The following is a 10,312-nucleotide window of genomic DNA, read 5'->3' as shown; positions in this document are numbered from 1 at the left end:
CTCTCTTGAGATCCATTTCCAGCCTGTTTTTCCCAATCGACCTGCATGTTGAAATCTCCCGTAACTATCATTACAATGCACTTTCGACAGGCCTTTTGTATTTCCTGTTGTAATCTGTGGTCCACATCCCAGCTACTGTTGGGAGGCCTGTATATAACTGCCATCAGGGTCCTGTCACCCTTGCAAATTCTTAACTCAATCCATAAAGATTCAACATCTTCAGATCCTATGTCACATCTTTCTACTGATTTGATGCCATTCTTTACCAGCAGAGCCATGCCACCCATCTGCCTACCTTCCTATGCCTCCAATACAACGTGTAACCGTGGACGTTTAGCTCCGAACTACAACCATCCTTCTGCCACGTTTCAGTGATGGCCACAACATCATACCTGGCAATCTGTAACAGTGTAACAGGATCATCCACCTTATTTCTTAAACTCCATGTATTGAGATATAACACTCTGAGTACTGTATTTGCTACCCTTTTTGATTCTGCTTCTCTAATGCACTGATACTCACCTTGCTGGCTACAGTTTTGTCCTATCATCTGCCTGTCCTTCCTGACAGTCTGACTGGATGTTCTCTTTGCTTTTTTACCATCCCTCCTATCCTGAGTCACTTCACTCATTTCCAACCCCTGCCAAATTAGTTTAAAATCTCTCCCAATAGCTTTAACAAATGTGTCCGAGAGAATATTGGTTCCCCTTGGGTTCAGGTCTAACCCATCCCTTTGGTACAGGTCCTACCTTTCCCCGAAGAGATCCCAATGATCCAAGAACCTGAAGCCCTGCCCCCGCATCAGCTTCTCAGCCACACATCAATCTGCCAAATCACCCTGTTTCTACCCTCACTGGTGCGTGGCACAGACAGCAATCCAGAAATTACTACCCGTGAGGTCCTGCTTCGCAGCTTTCTGCCTAGCTCTCTAAATTCTCCTTTCAGGACCTCTTTGCTTTTCCTTCCTATGTCATTGGTACCAATATATACCAAGATACAAGCAGGCTTTTTCCACTGAGGATGGGAACTCTTTTCATGGGTTAAGGTGAGAGATGAAATGTATAACAGGAATATGAAGGGGAATTTCTCTCAGAGGGTGGTGAGTGTACTGTTCTATGAGTGTGTGATTCTTGGGGCGCCATGGTAACATAGTGGTTAGAGTTCAATTCTGCCTCTAATAAGTTTGAATGTCCTTCCTGTGAGCACCTGGGTTTCTTCCAGGAACTCTGGCTTCCTCCCACAGTCCAAAGATATTCTGGCTGCTGTGTTAAATACTCATTGTAAATTGTTTTATGACTAAGCTGAGGTTAAATAGCTAGGCAGTTTAGCTCATAGCTAGGAAGGGCCTGTTCCACGCTGTATCTCTAAATAAAATAAAATAAAATAAAAGAGACTTGCTGCTAACAATCAAGTCTCAGGACCTATCCCTTGCACATAGAGACAATATTTCTATCAAAGGACACACAATAGTCTCTCTCTTGGATGTTTGTATGCAAAGCACCATGTTGTGAGAGGTTTTACTTTGACTGGACCGTAGTTCGGTAAGGAAAACTTATGATTGGGTGCATGGTGTTGAATAGTTACAGGCACTTTCACCCTTCAGTGAGAACATTTGTCTACTGCAAAAACATCAGCCAATTCTGGCATCCTGTATCATGAACTTCAGCCAGAACTCATCACTCTGTTACTCTGACACAATTAATAAATAGTTTAAACTTATCCGAAGGTCTCTCTCTTTCTCTCTCCACATTTATCTGTCTGATTGCATATGTGTATTCTCTCTCATAAAGAAGTATTGATGTACCCCACCCTTGTTCCAATTGCATTGTTTCAAACACACATTGACCATGCTTTTATCAGTGCACCAGTTTACTCATTAACAGTGACTCAGCAATATACTTTAATTATTGCTGCATGAAGAATACTGCATCCACGTTCCCACACCCACTGTGTGATTATTCCCTAGAATGATCCAAGGCCACAATGACAAGCCCACTCTGTTTCCTCTAGTGTTGATGAGGTGAATGTCAGTGATAGTGGAGCCAGTCCAATTATAGGCAATATCTACACAATTAATCTCTTAGCAGTGGTGCTCCCTGGATCTTAAGTCAATACATACCTATATGCAGTTCAAATTAATTAGTGTTAATGCAGCCAACAGCTCTAAACATGAACTTAGGTAGTATTCTCAAGGGAGCAATAATGACTGTGGATCACTGTGTAAAAATCTGCATCGTAAGACTCCTCCTACTGCTCCAACTCAGTGAGTCCACCAGTTGCATTCTCAAAATTTTGCATCTTCACAAGAAGACTAACACCAAACTTCATTAAAAACTCAAAATCAGGTGGATGATACTGTAGCACAGTTAGAGATTGGCAGCTGTGCCATTGTCAGCAACACTGAATTGTGGATGAAAGATCATAGCTGAGAGCTTAACTTCCGAGGATTCACATTGTATTGAAAGGACAGGTAGGCTGGCAGAGGAGGTGGATGGCATTCGAGAGGGTCCAGAGGAGGATCACAAGAATGATTTTGGGAATGAGAGAATAGCTCAGGGCCTGTACTTTCTGGAGTTCAGAAGAATCAGGGAGGCTCTCATTGAAACCTATTAAATATTGAAAGGCCTAGATAGAGCAGATGTGGAGAGGATGGTTCCTATACTGGGGAAGACTATAATAGGTCAAGAGGGCACAGCCTAAGAATAGAAGGACTTCACTTGAGAACAGAGATGTAGCGGACTTCTTTAGCCAGACGGTGCTGAAACTGTGGAATTCACTGCCACAGACAACTGTGGAGGCCAAGTCATTGACTGTATTTAGAGTAGAGGTTGATAGGTTCTTAATTAGTAAGGGCGTCAAATGTTATAGGGAGATGGGGTCGAGGGGAATAATAAATCAGCCATGATCGAGTGGAATCAATCAGCAGAATGGCCTGATTCTGTTCCTATGTGTCATGGTTTTATAATCTTATGGTCTCACAATTATATCCTGTTGTGTCTGTCGTCATTATCTTCAGCAGTTTGACGCATTTAACAAGTGCTTTCAAATCATAAGGTCAACATTTGAGAAAATATCAGGCTGTAATATACAACAATGACATATTATAACAGGGAAGCTGTAACTGAACAGATAAGGTATTTGATATTTGCTGTCTTACATTGCTGCAGGACAATACGTATTCCTTTTCTTTTGGGGTTTTCCTCAGTCAGGGATCTTGGGGCAATTTGCCAGAGTAAGTGGTTGAGGCAGATACAAAACAAATTTTAAAAGACACTTGGACAAGTACATGGATGGGAAAGGTTTAAAGGGATGTGGATCAAATGCTAGCAAAATGGGACTAGCTTGGATAGGAATCTTGGGTAGCATAGACCTATTGGAGTGAAAGGGACCCCAAGATTCCTCTGCACACCAACACAGTTAATGTCTCTACATTTGATCTACCAAGGTGTAACATTTCACATTTGGCTGAGTTAAACTCCCTTAAGTAAGGACAAAGATGCTGAGATAAGGGAATTTTGAATGATCCGAGAGGAATTATTTAGTCAGGAAGGAAAAGGAAGCAGATGCTAGCTTTAGGAAGCTAAGGTCATACTGGGTCGTGTGGAATATACTGTAAATATAGTAGGAAAGTGCCGAAGCAGGTAATTAAGAAGGGCAAAAACGACAATGAAAAGCTCATGACCAGGAAGGTCATGGATAATATCAATCATTTTATACCGATATAAAGAAACAGAGCATAACAATGGACATGGTACACTCAGTTAAAGAAAAAAGGGAATTTGTGCTTTGAGTCAGAGCAAGTGGCTGAGATATTAAATGAGAACTTTGCATTGGTATTTACTGAGGAGAAGGAATTGAAGAATACTGAAAACAGGGCAGCTCCTTGAAAGTGGCTACACAGGTTGATAAGGTGGTTAAAAGGGCATACGGCATGTTGCTTTTATCAGTTGAGGCATTGAGTTCAAAAGTCAGTAAGTTATGTTGCTGCATTATGGAAGTCTAGTTAGGCCGTATCTGGCATAGAGCATACAGTTGTGGTCTCTCCATTCTAGGAAGAACATCAAAGCTTTGGAGAACATGCAGAAGGGACACTCCCTGGAGTAGAGGCATGTGCCATAACAAGAACTTGAGCAAACTTGGGTTGCTTTCTTTGGAGTGGCAGAGGCTGAGGGGAGATCTGATGGAGCTTGATAAGATGATGAGAAACATAGATAGAGTAGACAGACGGTATCTTTTTCCCAAGGTTGAAATATCTAATACCAGAGGGCATGTGCTTAAGGACAGAGGGGTAGCTTTAAAGGAGATATGAGTGCAAGTTTTTTACACAGAGAATGGTGGGTGTTTGGAATGTGCTGCCTGGGGTGATGGTAGAGGCAGATACATTAGGGTCTTTTAAGAAACATTCAGATAGAATGTGAGGAAAATGGAAGGATATGGGCATTATGTGGGCAGAATGGATTAGTTTAGCTTAGCTGGCCACTTGATAACTAACATGGACAAGTTGGGCAGAATGTCATACTTCTGTGCTGTATAGCTGCATGGTTTGTTTTTAACTCAATCCTCTCTCAGGATCTCTCCTGCAGTTGTTGTGTAATTTCTAGCCCCATTACCACACACAAGAGCAGAACAGTATAAAATCTGGCAACAAGGTACTTGCAGAGATCAGTTCAGATGGGCAAGTCCTGGCAAAGTACTAAGTTTTAAAGAGTGCCTTAAGAAAGGAAGGAGAAGGTTCATTTTTATTCATTTTCAGGATGCAGTTGTCACTGCTTTTTTTGCCATATTCCTAATTGCCCTTTGGAAGAACTTTAGAATTTCTGCAATGCAACAGGTGAAGGCACCCCTCACAATGCTCACATTTGACCCTCAGCTACCAGTTTCCTATCATATTAATTACCTATGACCTTTCCACTTTGACTTCTCAATCTTTGGTCTCTTCCAATGAAGTCCAACATAAACTAGAGGAAGAGCATCGTTTCTCCCAATTATATATTCTACTGTATTCAGAAAACAACACTAAAATTCAATGCTATCCGATCACAAACATTTCTAATTCGATTCCAAAACTGTAGGCTAATTCAATTGTATTTTTCTCTATGAAGGCTGTCTAACTTGCTGTGTACTTCTGGCATTCTCTTTTACTCAAGATTTCCGGAGTCTACAGTGTTCTGTATTTCATTATTCAAACATCTTTGTTCCTGCTCACCTACCCTCATTTATCTTTTTGTCCACCAAACAGTTCAACTGCAATTAACATACCTTTATGGCTCTCTTTCAGACATCAATATCAGTAATGCATCACAAGACAGGTCATGAAAGTTGCAACACTGCCAACAGGTGGATGACCTGGGATTTTTGGCAGGTAGGAAGTGGGAAGCCAAACTGAACCAGAGTGAAATTGTCAAGTCTATAGAAAGCTCAGAAAGATGAGATTTTAGGCAAGATTAATTGACACAATCCAGCAGAGTTACAAAGACAAACTAAGATTTATGTTGGGCCAAATATGTGGTTGAAAGCTCATTGCAGCATCAAACGTAACATGAAGTCTGGTGTCCACATGAGTCTCAGCATAGGTTCAATGTCCTTATGACATGCTTCTAACTTACAGCAAAGACTTTTGAAACACAGTCAAGTTGGTAGCTTCCTAGCAAAGCAAAAAAATCTACCTTAGATGGATTACCATCCAGGATTCAGAAGTGGTAGCTTGTTCAAAGCACAATATGTGTGTCACACCATTGTTTTAGAAATTAGAATGAGACATAAAAACTACATATGCTGCAGTTCAATAAGTTTATTCAAGACATTCAACACAGAGGAAGTAACAGAAAAGTCAAAAGGAAGGAATATCATCAAAGTCCAGCAGTGCTCACAGCATGTAGCTTCATTGCGTTGTCAAATAGATAAAACATGTGCAATTGTGTATTTCATTTACACATTATTAAATACAGAAATGAGATGCATAGTTAAGTCAACACCACTATTATAATAAAGGAATTAAACTACTTAACTTGTGAAATTAAAAAATGTAAGAAGCAAAAGTGTGCATTGTGATGATGGATGTGGTTTTAAGACCACGTGTCAAGTATCTGTTTTAAGTCTTATAATGTGCTTTATTCACAGGTCTGAATGCTCCAGATGGCTGAACAATCAGCCCACAGAGGAGATAAAACATTAACCTGACTAAACAACACAGATTGCCTCTGCAATTGTTTCTCACTTTTCTTCTCTCCACCCATTAAGAAATCATCACCAAATTAAGGCTTGAAAAATATTCACTGAAAAATAGCGAAAGGTTCATTTTGCAGAACCCCTTTGCAGAGAATGTTGTGACTTACTGAAATTACCCGGGAGACATTGATGCCGATGATATTAAAGTCTTTATTCATCATGAGCAGGCAGGCTGTCATCTGAAGAATGTCTTGGAAGAGTCAGAAACTCAAAAAGTACATTAGTGTTTTTATACCCCTAAGATCAAAGATAACAGTAGACAATTCAATACAGTTTCAATAGTTACAATGACATAATTCCCTTCAATACTATGGTTGACACCCAAGATCAGTGTTTGCGCAAGCTGATTCTCCAAGTACACAAAGATCAGCTATTTGATGTGCTAAGTGACAGCATCCGTCTGGTCAAAAAGCTTCCTTGACCTTGTCTGCAATGGAGCAAATTACAGTACTTAAACCCATAGTTTTCTGGTTTGATGCAGGCCAATTAATATAATCCAATTGTTTTAACATTTGGCTGATGCATATGCAAACATTAAGAACTGAAGAATGGTGCTTGTTTGAATTAATATCTGCTATCATAACTCCAGAATACTCCCTAACAGAGAACTGTTTCCTGTTGCAATTAGTATCAATGGATTGAAATCCTACTAAAATATATCTCTAATCTAATAATCTAATATAATAGATTAGTAGATTAGCTAGTTTTGCATTATATATATATATTTATTTTTTTTCTTTCTTTTTTCTGTTTTTTTATATCATATATTATGAAATATTTAGACTTACCATGTTCATACATATATTTTATGGCTTATGTCTTGGTAAACTCATTTAGATTGTAACTATTATGTATGTTTTTTTTTCATATGTAATGGAATTTGTATGTTGGTAATTTCTCTATCAATATATCATTTGTATTCAGTCCATATTACTAATAATAATAAAAAGATTTAGAAAGAAAGAAAATATATCTCGTGCATAGTCCATTCAGATAGATGATTTGTTTCAAATTTACTCAGAGGCAGGGACCTGGAAATGCAAAATCAGGTCTATTGTCAGAGCTTAGAAATGCAGGACATGCCTACTACCTACGTCCAGGGTCTTACCTTCTCAGGCATCCCTCGGGTTCAAGGATGATTTGCTTCCACTCCTTTTCTGAGAAGTAGAAGACAACAGTGCATGATTTCTTTTAACTTTGGTAGATATTGCACACCAAATCCCAGACAGACTTGACAAAGTATGGTCTTTGTCCAAGTGCTTTCACCCTTTCTTTTCCTCTCCCAAACCCGCTCTCCTTCTAGGTTCAAAAATTCAAAGTAAATTTTGATGTCAAATTATCATCATATATATCATCATATACAACCCTAGGATTCATTTCCTGCAGGCATACTCAGCAAATCTATAGAATAGCAACTATAACATGATCAATGAAAGATAAAACAACACACACAAAATGCTGGTGGAACACAGCAGGCCCGGCAGCATCAATAGGGAGAAGCACTGAAACATCGACAGCGCTTCTCCCTATTGATGCTGCCTGGCCTGCTGTGTTCCACCAGCATTTTGTGTGTGTTGTTTAAATTTCCAGCACCTGCAGATTTCCTCATGTTTGCTCAATGAAAGATAAACTAGAATGCAGAAGACAACTAACTGTGCAAATACAAATACAAATAAATAGCAATAAATAACGAGAACATGAAATGACAAGATAAGAAGTCCTTAAAGTGATATCATTGGTTGTGGAAACATCTCAATGAATGGCAGGTGAGTGTAATTATCCCTTTGTTCAGGAGCCTGATGTTTGACAGGTAGTAAATGTTCTCGAACCTGGTGGTACGAGTCCTGAGGCTCTTATGCCTTCTACCTAACGGCAACAGCGAAAAGAATCACCAAAACCCCATGACAATATTCAAGCTGCCCCTAACTTGTGCTTTCCCAGGATGAGGACTCACAGACCAATAATCACCCCATCTCCAAAACCAGCCCATGGCGTCACTGCCTTGTTCTAACACCCACAAGCGTCTTCCACAAAACTTCAGGGAAATCTTCAACCACACACTCAGTACAACCCAAAGTCTCCAGATGATCTAACCTAGTTATCCATGGACTAATAGGCCCCAGTGTATCAACTGGACAGGCCATGGTGTTCGCTTCATCCTGTAGGAAAGGAGGCATCACTTGGTTACCATCCTCTTATCAGAAGGCATGCCAAGTGCATGCAATCCAATGGCTTTCACAAGCATCAATTTTTTAAAATCTCGTTGCCTCTTTGACTTCCATAAATTTCATGCCTTGTTTTTTCAAGTTCAAGTTTAATTGTCATTCAACCAAACAGCAAAACGAAATAGCGTTCCTTCAGAGCCAAGTGGCATGGCCTGAGGATTGATGGTGAATGTCGTGTTGTCCTGGAGCCATGTTTCTGCAACACCAAGCACATAGCTGTTTCACATCTCGTGCTGGGTCAGCCACAAATGGAAGCAATCAAGCTTGTATTTCAGGGAGCTAACACTGGAGAGCAGCACCAACGGGAAAGCCAGCTTGCAGGGGCCAGCTCCCAACCCGGCACCCATTCCAACACGCCTGCCATGCCTCTGTTCCCTCCAACACTGCTTCTAGTGACTCCTCCTGGGTGTCTGTGGCAGTCAGCACTACGGCATAAGAGCTTTGTCCGTGCAAAAAACCAGAGACCAGGCAGCTCTCCCACTGCAGTCTTGCCAAAGAACCTATGAACTGGACTTGCAGTACGTTGTATTACCAATTTTCAACAGGGACTTGCGATCACAAGAAACACATTTAACATTTGCACCATTTGTTAGACCTGGAACAAGCACCCACATGCGCCGTCATCTTACCTGAAGTTCAACAGATGTAGAGTCAAAGATACAACACAGAAGGTGGCTACTTGATCATTGTCCAGTTGACTATCCGCAGTATAATCCATTTGGTCCCATTCCTTCACCTAATCCTTGTAGCTTTGCATGTTTATTTCTTCCAGGTGTTCATCTGCTTCCTTTTATCATCTCCTTGTCCCAGTTTACATGGATAGATCTATTTGCCTGATCATAGTCTGGTACCACCGCCAGCATGAATGTTTCAATGTAGCCTCCCAAGTAACATCATGAGAAGCCGAAGCCACATAGTAGCCCATCAGGAATCATAATGTTCTTTACACATTAAATACAGTGGCAGCTTGTAAATACTGTCAGCCCTCCTTATCCATGGGGGATTGGTTCTGGGAACCCCTGCGGATACCAAAAAATCCAGATGCTCAAGTCCTTTATATAAAATGGCATAGTATTTGCATATAATCTATGAACATCCTCCCGTATACTTTAAGTCATATCTATCTTACTTATAATACCTAATACAATGTAAATGCTATGTAAATAGCTGTTATACTGTATTGTTTAGGGAATAATGACAAGAAAAAAAGTCTGTACATGTTCAGTACAGTTGCAACGATCGTAGCTCTTCTGGGATCGCTGATGCTGCCTCGGCATCAGCCGATCCTGATTCTCCTGTGATCTTTAAGTTCTTGAGGCTGTAGTGCTTTACATAGCTAGCCAGCCATTCCTTACTAGCCTTAAACTCCTTCCTCTCGTTCACAACACAAGTAGCGAATGAACAAGATGCGAGGCAAACAATGCTCAACTTCCCTGGTTAGTTGAATCCGCGCAAGCGGAACACACGGACAAGGAGGGTTGACTGTATCCATTTCCAAAAGGGAGTTACTTGGTAAAACGATGACTGTGTGTCTAGAATAGATAATATGGACAGTACGGCAGAGCTGCTGCCCTTCTGTGATTGCACAGAGTGAAGCTGCCCACCCAGCTCTGGGTGCTCTGATTTCCTCAGATATCTCAAACACATGCAGTTCACTGCAGAAGATTGTCCCAAATGGGTTAGTGAGAGGTCGAGTGAGAGGAACGAGTGGAGAATAAATACAGAATTGGTAAAATATCAAATCAAGTCACTTTTACTGTCATTTCAACCATAACTGCTGGTACAGTACACAGTAAAAATAAAACGTTTCTCCAGGACAATGGTGCTACATGAAAAAACACAAAACTACACTAGACTAC

General features: G+C 40.5%; 1 long non-coding RNA gene across 1 annotated transcript; it reads right to left on the bottom strand.

The window, feature by feature from the left end:
• Positions 1 to 6,016: 6,016 nt before the first annotated feature.
• LOC132399751 (uncharacterized) lies at positions 6,017 to 9,468 on the bottom strand. The gene is made up of 3 exons (XR_009514058.1): positions 9,083 to 9,468; positions 7,337 to 7,385; positions 6,017 to 6,465 (listed from the first exon to the last, which is right to left on the bottom strand). It is a non-coding gene; the product is annotated as an uncharacterized LOC132399751 (long non-coding RNA).
• Positions 9,469 to 10,312: the final 844 nt, after the last annotated feature.

Source organism: Hypanus sabinus, chromosome 9 (assembly GCF_030144855.1).
Source record: "Hypanus sabinus isolate sHypSab1 chromosome 9, sHypSab1.hap1, whole genome shotgun sequence".
NCBI classification, from domain to species: Eukaryota; Metazoa; Chordata; class Chondrichthyes; order Myliobatiformes; family Dasyatidae; genus Hypanus; species Hypanus sabinus.
This window is presented reverse-complemented; position numbering and strand designations above follow the sequence as displayed.